Below are 10,983 nucleotides of genomic sequence, written 5' to 3'. Positions count from 1 at the left end.
TTTAGAGGCATCACTGTAAATATCAAAGCTGTCTGTGTTTTCTGCCAGAGTCAGAATGGGAGCACTGGTCAATCTTCTTTTTAGCTCGATGAAGCTGTTCTCACAGTCCTCTGTCCACTGAAATTTTCTGTTCTTCCTGGTGAGAGCTGTCAGTGGGAAGGCTATCCTGGAGAAATCCTCTACAAATTTTCTGTAATAGCCTACTAGTCCTAGAAAACTTCTGATTTCACTAGCGTTCTTAGGTCTTTTCCAATTACTCACAGCCTCTATCTTACTGGGGTCTACCATGATACCATCCTTGAAGTTGATGTGACCTAGGAAGGATACCTGATCGAGCCAGAACTCACATTTCATGAACTTGGCGTACAACTGGTTCTGCTGAAGGGTCTGCAGTACTATCTTCAGGTGCTCTGCGTGTTCTTCCTGAGTTCCGGAATAGATAAGGATGTCGTCGATGAACACGATGACAAACTTATCTAAGTATTCTTTGAATACTCTGTTCATGAGGTCTATGAAAGTAGCTGGAGCATTCGTCATGCCAAAGGGCATGACTACGAACTCATAATGTCCGTATCTGGTCCTGAAAGCTGTCTTGGGTATATCACCTTCTTTAACTCTCACCTGGTGATATCCCGATCTGAGGTCTATTTTAGAGAACACTGCTGCTCCCTTTAGCTGATCAAACAGGTCATCTATCCTGGGAAGAGGATACCTGTTCTTAATCGTGACTTGGTTTAGTGCCCGATAGTCTATACACAAGCGCATGCTCCCGTCCTTCTTCTTCACGAACAATACAGGAGCTCCCCATGATGAGTGACTAGGGCGTATGAAACCCTTGTCGAGTAGCTCCTGTAGTTGCTCCTGAAGTTCCTTCAGTTTTGCTGGAGCCATGCGGTAGGGTGCTTTGGAGATGGGATTTGTACCGGGGACGAGTTCTATCTCAAATTCAATCTCTCTGTCTGGTGCTAGGCCCGGTAACTCCTCAGGGAAGACTGCTGAGTAGTCACAAACAACTCGGACCTCTTCTAGCTTTTGGTTCTTATCCTGACTGGTACTGACTACATGTGGTAGGAATCTCATACATCCTGAGTCCAGTAGTTTATGTGCTTTCAGAGCTGAGAGAAACTTCTTGGCTTTTCTCTTTGGTTCTCCGATGTACCCAAAATGCACTCCTGCTTCAGGTTGGAATATAACTTTCTATTTACGGCACACTATGGAGGCACCGTACTTGATCAGGAAGTCCATTCCCAAGATGACATCATAGTCAGCCATATCTAGCACGATCAGATCACCAAAGAGTTCTCTGTCTGCTAAAATGACTGGCACTGCTCGGAGCCAGTGTGTGGATGCCATGATTTCTCCATAAGGTAGTGTTGTCAAAAACTGACCACTGAGTACATCTAGAGATATTGCTAACTTTTCGGCAAATGTCCTGGATATATAAGAATGGGTTGCCCCAGTATCGAATAAAATAATTATACTTTACTATAAAATACTGATCTGACCTGTAACAACTGTCGAAGCATTCACTACTTCCTCTCTGGTTAGTGAGTAGATTCTCGCGTTCGTCGTGGCTGAGGGGGCTTCTAGTCTGCCCTGGCTGATGTGTGGACCATCTAGAGCAGCCTGCATCTGGTGTAACTGTCCTGGGTCACCTCCATACTGAATCGGCTATGGTGGGGGAAAGCTGGTCTTGTTCGGGCATTGTTTAGCCATATGCCCTTCCTGGCCACTTTCGAAGCATCCTCGTGTGCCCTTGCGATAAACTCCTGGGTGGAATTTCCCACAAGTGGAACAGTTGGGATAGCTAGGTTGTTTACTAGCTGGTCCTCCTTTTGGGTAACTCCCTGATTTATGTTTGTTACTGGAGTTCTCTTTCCAGTTAGAGCTATGGCCACGGTATTTCTGAGTACTTGAGCCTCCTTGGCCTTTTGACTCTGAGAGGGCTTGCTTGATTTGCTTGATACTATTCTGATCGGTGATCAGAGCACTACTTACCAGTTCTTCAGTGGTTTGCGGCCTACGGACGCTACTGGCCACGTTCAATGCTATTTCCGGCCTTAGCATTTTGAGCATCAGCCGAACTCATTCTCTTTCGGTGTTGACTAGTTCGGGGTGCAGACGAGCCAACCTGTTGAATTTCTTCACGGCCTCCTCAACTAAAAGGTTGCCCTGACGAAATTCAGTGAACTCGTCGTAGTGGTGGTTTGTGACCCGCATGTGAAAGAACTCCTCAAAGAATTATCTTTCGAAGTCGGCCCATGTCATCTGGTTCACTGGGTGCTTCGCTTTAATCCTCTCCCACCACATACGTGCATCTCCTGCCAGGCAGAAAGAGGCGCATTTCACCTTTTCATGTTCTGGTCGGTCCAGAAGCTCCATTGTACTTTCCAGCATTTTGAACCAGGCTTGGGCATCCCATGGTTCACTAGTGCCTGAGAAGTTCTCTGGCTTGATTTTCTACCACTGGATCAGATAGGATTCTCTCCTTGCCCCCGCTGCTGGGGCTACTGGTGCAGTAGGTTTGACTGGTGGAACCTCTATAACTACTGGGGTTGCTTTGTTAGGTTCTGGAGTGGCAGTGGGAGGGTTCTGCTGATTAGCCCTTAGGGTGGCTATCTCCTGTTGTTGTTCAGCTAGTTGCTTCTGTAACTGAGCCACTACCTCTGTATGGTCTGGGGGAGGCACTAAGCTGTCCGCCTCATGCTGGGGCTCAGTAGCTGGTGCCCTTCTAGCTGGGTGTCCTCGTACCATTTCCTAGAGAAGTAGAGGACATACATAACTACTACAATCATGTTTACATAACTACAACTATCATGTTAGATGCTATCATATATAAACATATTTTAGTTATCTATAAACATGGAAGCAAGAACATAAATAAGGTGAGAGGTATTATAACTTGGAAGTTGCAGGTTCAATGTTGATGTGTGTGTGGAGGAAATATGGAACTTGCTCTGATACCACTCTGTAATGCCCCGCCTTCTACTGACTGAGCTATAAGATCGGGGGTTATGATTGCTAAACTATTCTGTGGCTACCACTGATGTATAATGTAAAAAAAAACTAAACTAATTTAAAAACTCTGCTAATTGCTACTAAAACTGGAATTTATATTTAAAATACACTTTCATTGTTGTACATATGCTAAAGAAGGGAATCTAAACTTTCCATTTGATCAAGGAGCTGAATTCAGACTTTTCTAGATGAAATCATACTTCCCAATCGATTGAAGCTGAGACTCGATCGATTGAAAGGGCTTCAATCGATCCACTGATCGATCCAACGTGCTTCTGTGCACGAAACTCCTTTCTGAATCGATCTGCTGATCGATCCAGCCTGGGCCAATCGATCAATTGATCGATTCAGAAGCTCTCTGTTCGCGGAAATAAATTTCTGATCGATCGGTTGATCGATCCATGGCCAATCGATTAGCTGATCGATTCATCAGCTCTCTGTATGCGGGAAATCACTTCCCAATCGATCGGCTGATCGATTGAGAACCCTCCAATCGATCGGCTGATCGATTGAAGCCCTGATTTCTACTGCATTCCACCACTAATCCATATACAATGCAAATGTATCAACCTAAAACAATCATATGATTCCTAGGCATGTCATTACTATCATTATTCGTGGTTTATTAACTAACATCAACATAACTAGTAGTTTAGGCATAGCATAGTGCATATTTTCACAATTCATGACATTTAAACATTCTAAAGGTTCGGAATAATAAGAATATAAGAAGTCTAATTCTTAAACTTGCAAGTCCCCAAGAGTTTTTATTCCAAGTTCCTTCTCACACACATCTAGACACATTGCCCTCTAGCCTTCGGTAATCCATCTTCCCTTTACCTTTATCTGCAGTATAAGGAAAAAGGAAACTATAAGCTTGGGAGCTTAGTAAGAACCATCTACCTCACAAAACATGCATTCGATGAAATAATGCTTTTAAAAGATGTTATTGGAAATGCATGCTGATAGTTATGCTAAAACATGGCATACTGATATATGAGTCATGGCAATCAAATACTGATCATAGAACTATCTTATTGTATCAAAAAGAAAAACTGAACGGAAACATAAACTAAGCTAAACTAATGCTAGGCTAATGCTAAATCTGAATTGTATTCACATAACCGAATTGTGAAGTTTTGAAAACTATTTTTCATAATAGATAAAAACAATAATCATGCTGTAGATGGGCCCGACAACTGTACTTGCTATGCGCGCATCCCTAACTAGACCCGAGGTAGCTAGTCCCGAATCTAGTAGGGTTTACTAGGTTATCTAAACCTAGGGATGACTATGAGAGGCCAACCCAAGGACAACTAAGAGTCCAGCACAGTGCCACTGATAAAAATAAAATACTGATTCATAAGCTAATTTATCTTATCTTGCTCTTACTAGGTTATCTGAACCTAGAGCTAGGTTATCTGAACCTAGGAGCAACTGTGGGAGCCTACCCATTGGACCGTAGTCCCATATAAGCTGAAGCAAGACTAAACATGCTATTTAAAATGCTTCTATAGCATTTAACTGAGCTATTAAAATGCCTACTGTAGCATTTAACTGTACTAGCTATTTTATCGAACACTTGGTGTGATCTATCTCTCTTCTCTATTAGGGGACCACCTCTAGGCACCCGACAGTGTCTAAAACCCCAAAACTGGAGAGGGAGACATGTCTGGCCCATCTAGAGGTGCTCAAATAAACCCTAAACCTGCGAGGAGGGTCAAACACGCCCTACGTGCCGAAAAATCTGTACATGGATGAACTAAAGCATAAAAATATACGATTAACTACTTATACTGCAGGTGAGGGGTTACTTACCTCCTGCGCTAGGTTTCTTACAGTTCTGATCGCTAGATTTCCGGAGAAGAAGATCTCTTCGGCGATCTTCTTGCGTCTACGCGTTCTTCTCGCGGAGAGGAGCGGCCTCGTATCGAAGTCGTCGCCGGAAGGTGCTCCTATGACCCTAGGGATGGAACCCTAGGTCCCTTGGGGCTTGGTGTGCCGAGAGGGTGAGGAAGAGGGAGAGGGCGGCGAGTTGAGGGTGAGGGTAAGGAATAGTTGCCGATCAAAATAATAAATCCCCACTTAAATTCCCTATTTATATTAAGTGATTAATATGACCCAACTAAATCATAAATATAATTTCTCTCCTTTTCTTTCAGCACACCCCTGCTGGGGCCACCTTGTTACTAAAGTCATGCTATAAGTTGTAGGGTCTAATAGGTCGCAGGTTCAATTCTCGCTTAGGTTATTTTATGTTTTTATTTAATTTTGCTACTTCTGCTTCTCCAAAAATTCCATAAAAATATTCTAAAATTCCAGAAAAATAATAGAATATATCTACAATTTATTTGAGAATTTTCGGGCGTTACACTTTTATTTTTCTTAGGGCCGGCCACACCATGTTTGGGCTCCAAGCATTGGTCGGCCCCTACTTGGCTCAATCTTTGGGTCATGGCCGGCCCAAGCTTGGGCTCCAAGCTAGCTTGGCTGGCCACCAAAAAGTAGATAAGAAGGTGTGTATAGGTGGGTATAATTCTCTATATACAAGAGGTTACGATAGGGACCGAGAGAAGGAATTGGTTTTGGTCTTCCGATGAAATTAAGCTTCCCGTGTTCGCCCCGAACACCCAAATTAATTTCATCAATAACAATTCATACCACTAAAGAATTATTATTGAACTACCGCACCAATCCCAAATTATATTTTTGGGCTCCTTATTTTGAGTGTGTTAATCTCCCTGTGTTTAAGATGTCGAATGTCCACAAATTAATTGAGTTACTGACAACTCATTTTAATTAATATCTTAGTCCAAGAGTAGTACCACTCAACCTCATTGTCATGTTGAACTAAGTCCACCTGCAGGGTTTAACATGACAATCCTTATGAGCTCCTCTTGGGGACATTATCAACCTAGATTACTAGGACACAGTTTCCTTCAATAATCAACAACACACACTATAAGTAATATCATTTCTCAACTTATCAGGCCTTTTGATTTATCGAGCTAAATCTCACCCATTGACAAGTCAAAGAAATAAATACTAAATATATGTGCTTGTTATTATATTAGGATTAAGAGCACACACTTCCATAATAACTAAGGTCTTGTTATTTTATTAAGTCAGTATAAAAAGAACTTACCTTAAATGGTCCTACTCAATACACTTAGAGTGTACTAGTGTAATTTATTAGTCAAGATAAACTAATACTTAATTACATTACGACTATTCCAACGGTTTGTTCCTTTCCATCTTAGTCGTGAGCAACTGTTTATAATTTATAGAGAACTGATAACATGATCTTCTATGTGTGACACCACACACCATATTATCTACAATATAAATTAATTGAACAACTACACTTAGCAAATAAATGTAGACATTTGACCAATGTGATTCTTTTATTTCAAAAATAAATGTTTACAAAAGCTAGGTTTTTAGTATACACTCTAACAATCTCCCACTTATACTAAAAGACTAAACTGCCATATACCTTGCAATACATTTGATTCCCAACCCTTCAACATGCCCATCAAAAGTTCTTACCTTAAGGGCCTTAGTGAAAGAATCTCTCAGGTTATCATCTGATACAATCTAGGTGGCAACAACTTCTCGTTATACGATGTCTCGTATTGGGTGGTACTTGCGCTCTATTGTGTTTACTTGCTTATGGACTTATGGTTTCTTCGAGTTTGCTACTGCATCATTATTATTACAAAAATTGTATTAATTTTTTTTTGACAAACCAGAAATCATGTCTAAGTTCATCATGAAGTTTCTGAGCCATATAACTTCTATGGCTGCCACAGACGCTGCCACATACTCAGCTTCTATGGTGGAGTCCGGAAAAGCACCTATGCTTAACAATCCTCCATAGTTATGGCTTCACCTCCTAAAGTAAACACAAAACCCCGAGGTCGTCTTACTATTGTCCCTATCTGATTGGAAGTCAAAATCCGTGTAACCCATAGGGATCAAATAATCTGCCTAGTAAACTAGCATATAATATCTAGTCCCTCTAAGGTACTTTAATATATGCTTTACGGTAGTCTAGTGTCCCGGTCCTGGGTTACTTCAATATCTACTAACTATGCCCTGGATAAACCAGATATCCGGTCTCGTGAACAACATAGCATATATTAGGCTTCCGACAACCGAAGCATAAGGAACTGCCTTTATGTCCTTTTTATCTCCTTTAATGTTTTTGGAGACATCTCTTTAGATAAAGCTTCTTCAAGCCGAAAAGGTAAGAAACCTTTCTTGGAGTTTTTCATGCTAAAACGAGCTAGAATAGTATGAAGCTCGGGATAAGCACAATATTCTTTTCTTGTGATCACTTTGATCCCGAGAATATGTGTGCATTCTCCCAAGTCTTTCATATTGAATTGCTTGGACAATCATACCCTTACTTCTGGCAACACTTTGATATTGTTTCCAACTACCAAAAATGTCATCTATGTATAGTACAAGAAATACTACCACGTTTCCATCACACTTCATGTATACACAAGTCTCACCGGGTCACTGAATAAATCCATAGATCTGGATTACTTCATTAAACCTGATGAACCAAGACCTTGAAGCTTTGCTTCAGTTTATAAATAGACCGATTGAGCTTACATACTAGATGCTTTTTGCCCTTTGCAATGAACCCCTCTGGTTGCTTCATATGGATGTTTTCTTCAAGACTTCCATTAAGGAAAGCTGTCTTGACATCCACTTGTCAAATCTCATAGTCTATATGAGCAGCAATAGATAAAAGAATCCGGATAGACTTTAAGCTTGACTACCGGTGAAAAGGTTTCCTCATAATCGATACCCTTTTTCAACAAGCCTTACTTTGAAATTTTCCACCTTCCCGTCTGTCCTTCTTTTTCTATTGTGGACATAATGGCTTTTACACGATTTGGTGATTCTACAAGCTCCCAGAGTTTATTAGAATACATATATTCTAATATTTAGTATTTATTACTCTTTGCCAAGATACTACCTCTTTCATCATATGTCCGGGAATTAGGTTCATGTTCACCAGGGATCAAGTCCAAAGACTCTCCCAAAACATGAATCTTTCATGTTGCCTAACAACCCTTACTACGACGAGGCACTTTCTGTAATTGTGTATCATTTGCGATACGTGTTGCAGTTTCTTGTGATATTTCATCTTGTACAGTTGGTACTAGATTAGACGCGTCCTTTCCTTAAAAACAAATTTACTTATGGGCTTGTGGTTCATTACATTATCCTTTTCTAAAAATCAGGCATTAGTGCTTACAATGACCTTCTGATTTTTAGGACTATAAACTTCCTTTCATTTCTCTAGGATAACCCACAAACAAGTGAACTCCTGTCCAACTTATCAGTGTCTTCCTTCAGCACATGTGCTGGACTACACCAAATCCGAATATGCTTCAGACTAGGCTTACGCCCATTCTACAATTCTATGGGAGTAGAGAGTTCTGACTTTAGAAGGTACTATATTCACTTCCGTTTCCAGAGTATATCCTCAAAATGAATTTGATAATTCTGAATAACTCATCATCGATCTAATCATTTCCATAAGGGTCCTATCCCTTCATTCTACTACACCATTCTATTGGGGTGTACCAGGTGCAGTCAGTTGGGATTGAATCCCGACTTCTGATAAGTGACTCCTAAACTCTCCTAAGAGGTACTTGCCACTACAATCTCACCATAGTGTCTTGATACTTTTACCTTGACGTTTCTCCACATTAGCCTTGTGCTTTTTGAACTCATCAAAGTACTTAGACTTGCGGCGCATCAAGTAAATATACCTGTATCTCGAATAGTCATCTACAAGAGATGAAATATTCGAAACCACCTCTTGCCTGAATAGTTATAGATCCACACAAATCAGAATGAACCAATTCCAACACATCTTTGGCTCTATACCCCTTGGACTTTAAAAGCTTCTTGGTTATTCTTCCTTCCAAGTAAGACTCGTAGGTTGGAAAGTTTTCCACTACCAATGTACCCAAAAGTTCATCAGCTATTATCCTTTGAATCCTACTCAAGTTAATATAACCTATCCTTAGATGTCAAAGATATGATTGGTTTATTTCCGAAGGTTGCTTTCTCTTTTTAGAATTGGAAGATATGTTATTAATTTTCATTTGTTGCATCGTGGGAGATATTGGATTTTATAAATTGCCAACCAGAACAGATAACTTCCCTCTTTTCCTTGATAACAACTTTGTTATCAAAAGAGACAGAATATCAAGTTCTTTGAATAGTTTAGAAACTGAATTCAAGTTCTTTCTAAACTTCGTATGTAAAGATAATTTCTCAAAATCCATGTTTTATTCCTATCAGAGGATAAACATCTCCCACTGCAACAACTGCTACATTTGCAGTAGTGCCCATGTAGACGGTGATTTCTCCTTCATATAGTTGTCGGGTTTCCCGGGACCCCTGTAATGAATTACAGACATGATCAGTGGTTCCCGTATCTACACACCAGGTACTGATAGATAACACCACTAAACATGTTTCAACAACTAATGAATAAAATTCACCTATATTGTTCTTAGTTCTGAGGGGACAGTCCACCATAATGTCCAAGTTTTGTTTCCAATCATAACTGGGACTACTAGGTCTATTCTATAGTATAACAATTAGGGGATTGACTAACATTTGGAATCCTAAGAAACACAAAAATATTTTGTCAAGACCAACACCTCAAAAATCTCCATGAATTTTGTATGCCACGTTAGTGTGGACATATATAAATTCAAACTTTAAGAGGAGATTTTATCCATTAATTTTATCTCGTCAACCTAACTTTATGTCAAATAAAATTAATAGTTGGTCTGACTTTGATCAAATATTTGGTCAAAACTTTGAATTTAAAATAATATTGATTCCTCAAAACAATATCATTTAAATTCACCAACACCTCAAACACTGGGAATTATGCATGCTACGTTAGTGTGGACGTATACAAATTCAAACATTTGTAAGAGGAGGGTCTTACCCATTAATTATCTTGTCAACCTTAAATTACCTCAAACGTCATGAATTTTGTATGCCACGTTAGTGTGGACGTATACAAATTCAAACATTTGTAAGTGGGGGTTTCACCTAGCTTTATGACAAATTAATAGTTGGTATTCCTTTGGTCCCGCAAAACAATAGTAGTGACTCCGTTGGGGAGGATACTATTGAATGCGTCTAAGTGTATACCATTACTTGATACTTAGTCCATTAAATAGGATTATGCCCCTTCAGTTGGAGAAGATCACACGCTCCTAAATAATTTCCTATAACCATCCATAAAGGAAGTTTGATCTAGTGATCCACAACAAACTCATCCGTTGTGGAGGGAGGCACTCAGAGCCAACACGCAAGCTTGTTGCATCATTTACAAACCAGTAATGGAGACCGTGGAATTTATTTAAAAATTCCTCTACCACTTAGTTATTTAAGGTGAGAAATTTTAACCTAGCAAGCACACATCACACACATCTCAATAAATAAAAGCGATAAATATGGAAATTAATTTTCCAACTATTATGGCCTTTCCCATCACTGTCCTTCACGTGCTGCCAGCCCTGGGGCTCATGCCATCGAGTCCATCAAGCTTCCTTTTTCCGCTGCGCCTCTTGTCCTCCAATAGTACCACACCTTGCAAGGATATGATCCGCGACAAAAATAGAATTTTACATATATTAATCCTATATTCCACAAAGGAATGTACATGTAATCTAGATCGAAACAAAAATGTAAAATCCTAATAACTAATACAGCTTCTGCTATATTTAATATTACAATCATGCACACATAATAAAATACCCTTGACATGTTCAAGGGTCCAATCACACACAATATCTGTAAGCCATAATAGTTGGAGCCTGCAACCAAAGAGTTAGCACATCCTACTATTATCCTGCCTAAATTATGTATGACATGTGCATAATTAATTTTGAAAACCAAACACACAGAGGC

Source organism: Zingiber officinale, chromosome 8B (genome assembly GCF_018446385.1).
Source record: "Zingiber officinale cultivar Zhangliang chromosome 8B, Zo_v1.1, whole genome shotgun sequence".
Lineage (NCBI taxonomy): Eukaryota > Viridiplantae > Streptophyta > Magnoliopsida > Zingiberales > Zingiberaceae > Zingiber > Zingiber officinale.
The sequence above is the reverse complement of the archived record's forward strand: the minus strand, read 5'-3'. Positions refer to the sequence as shown.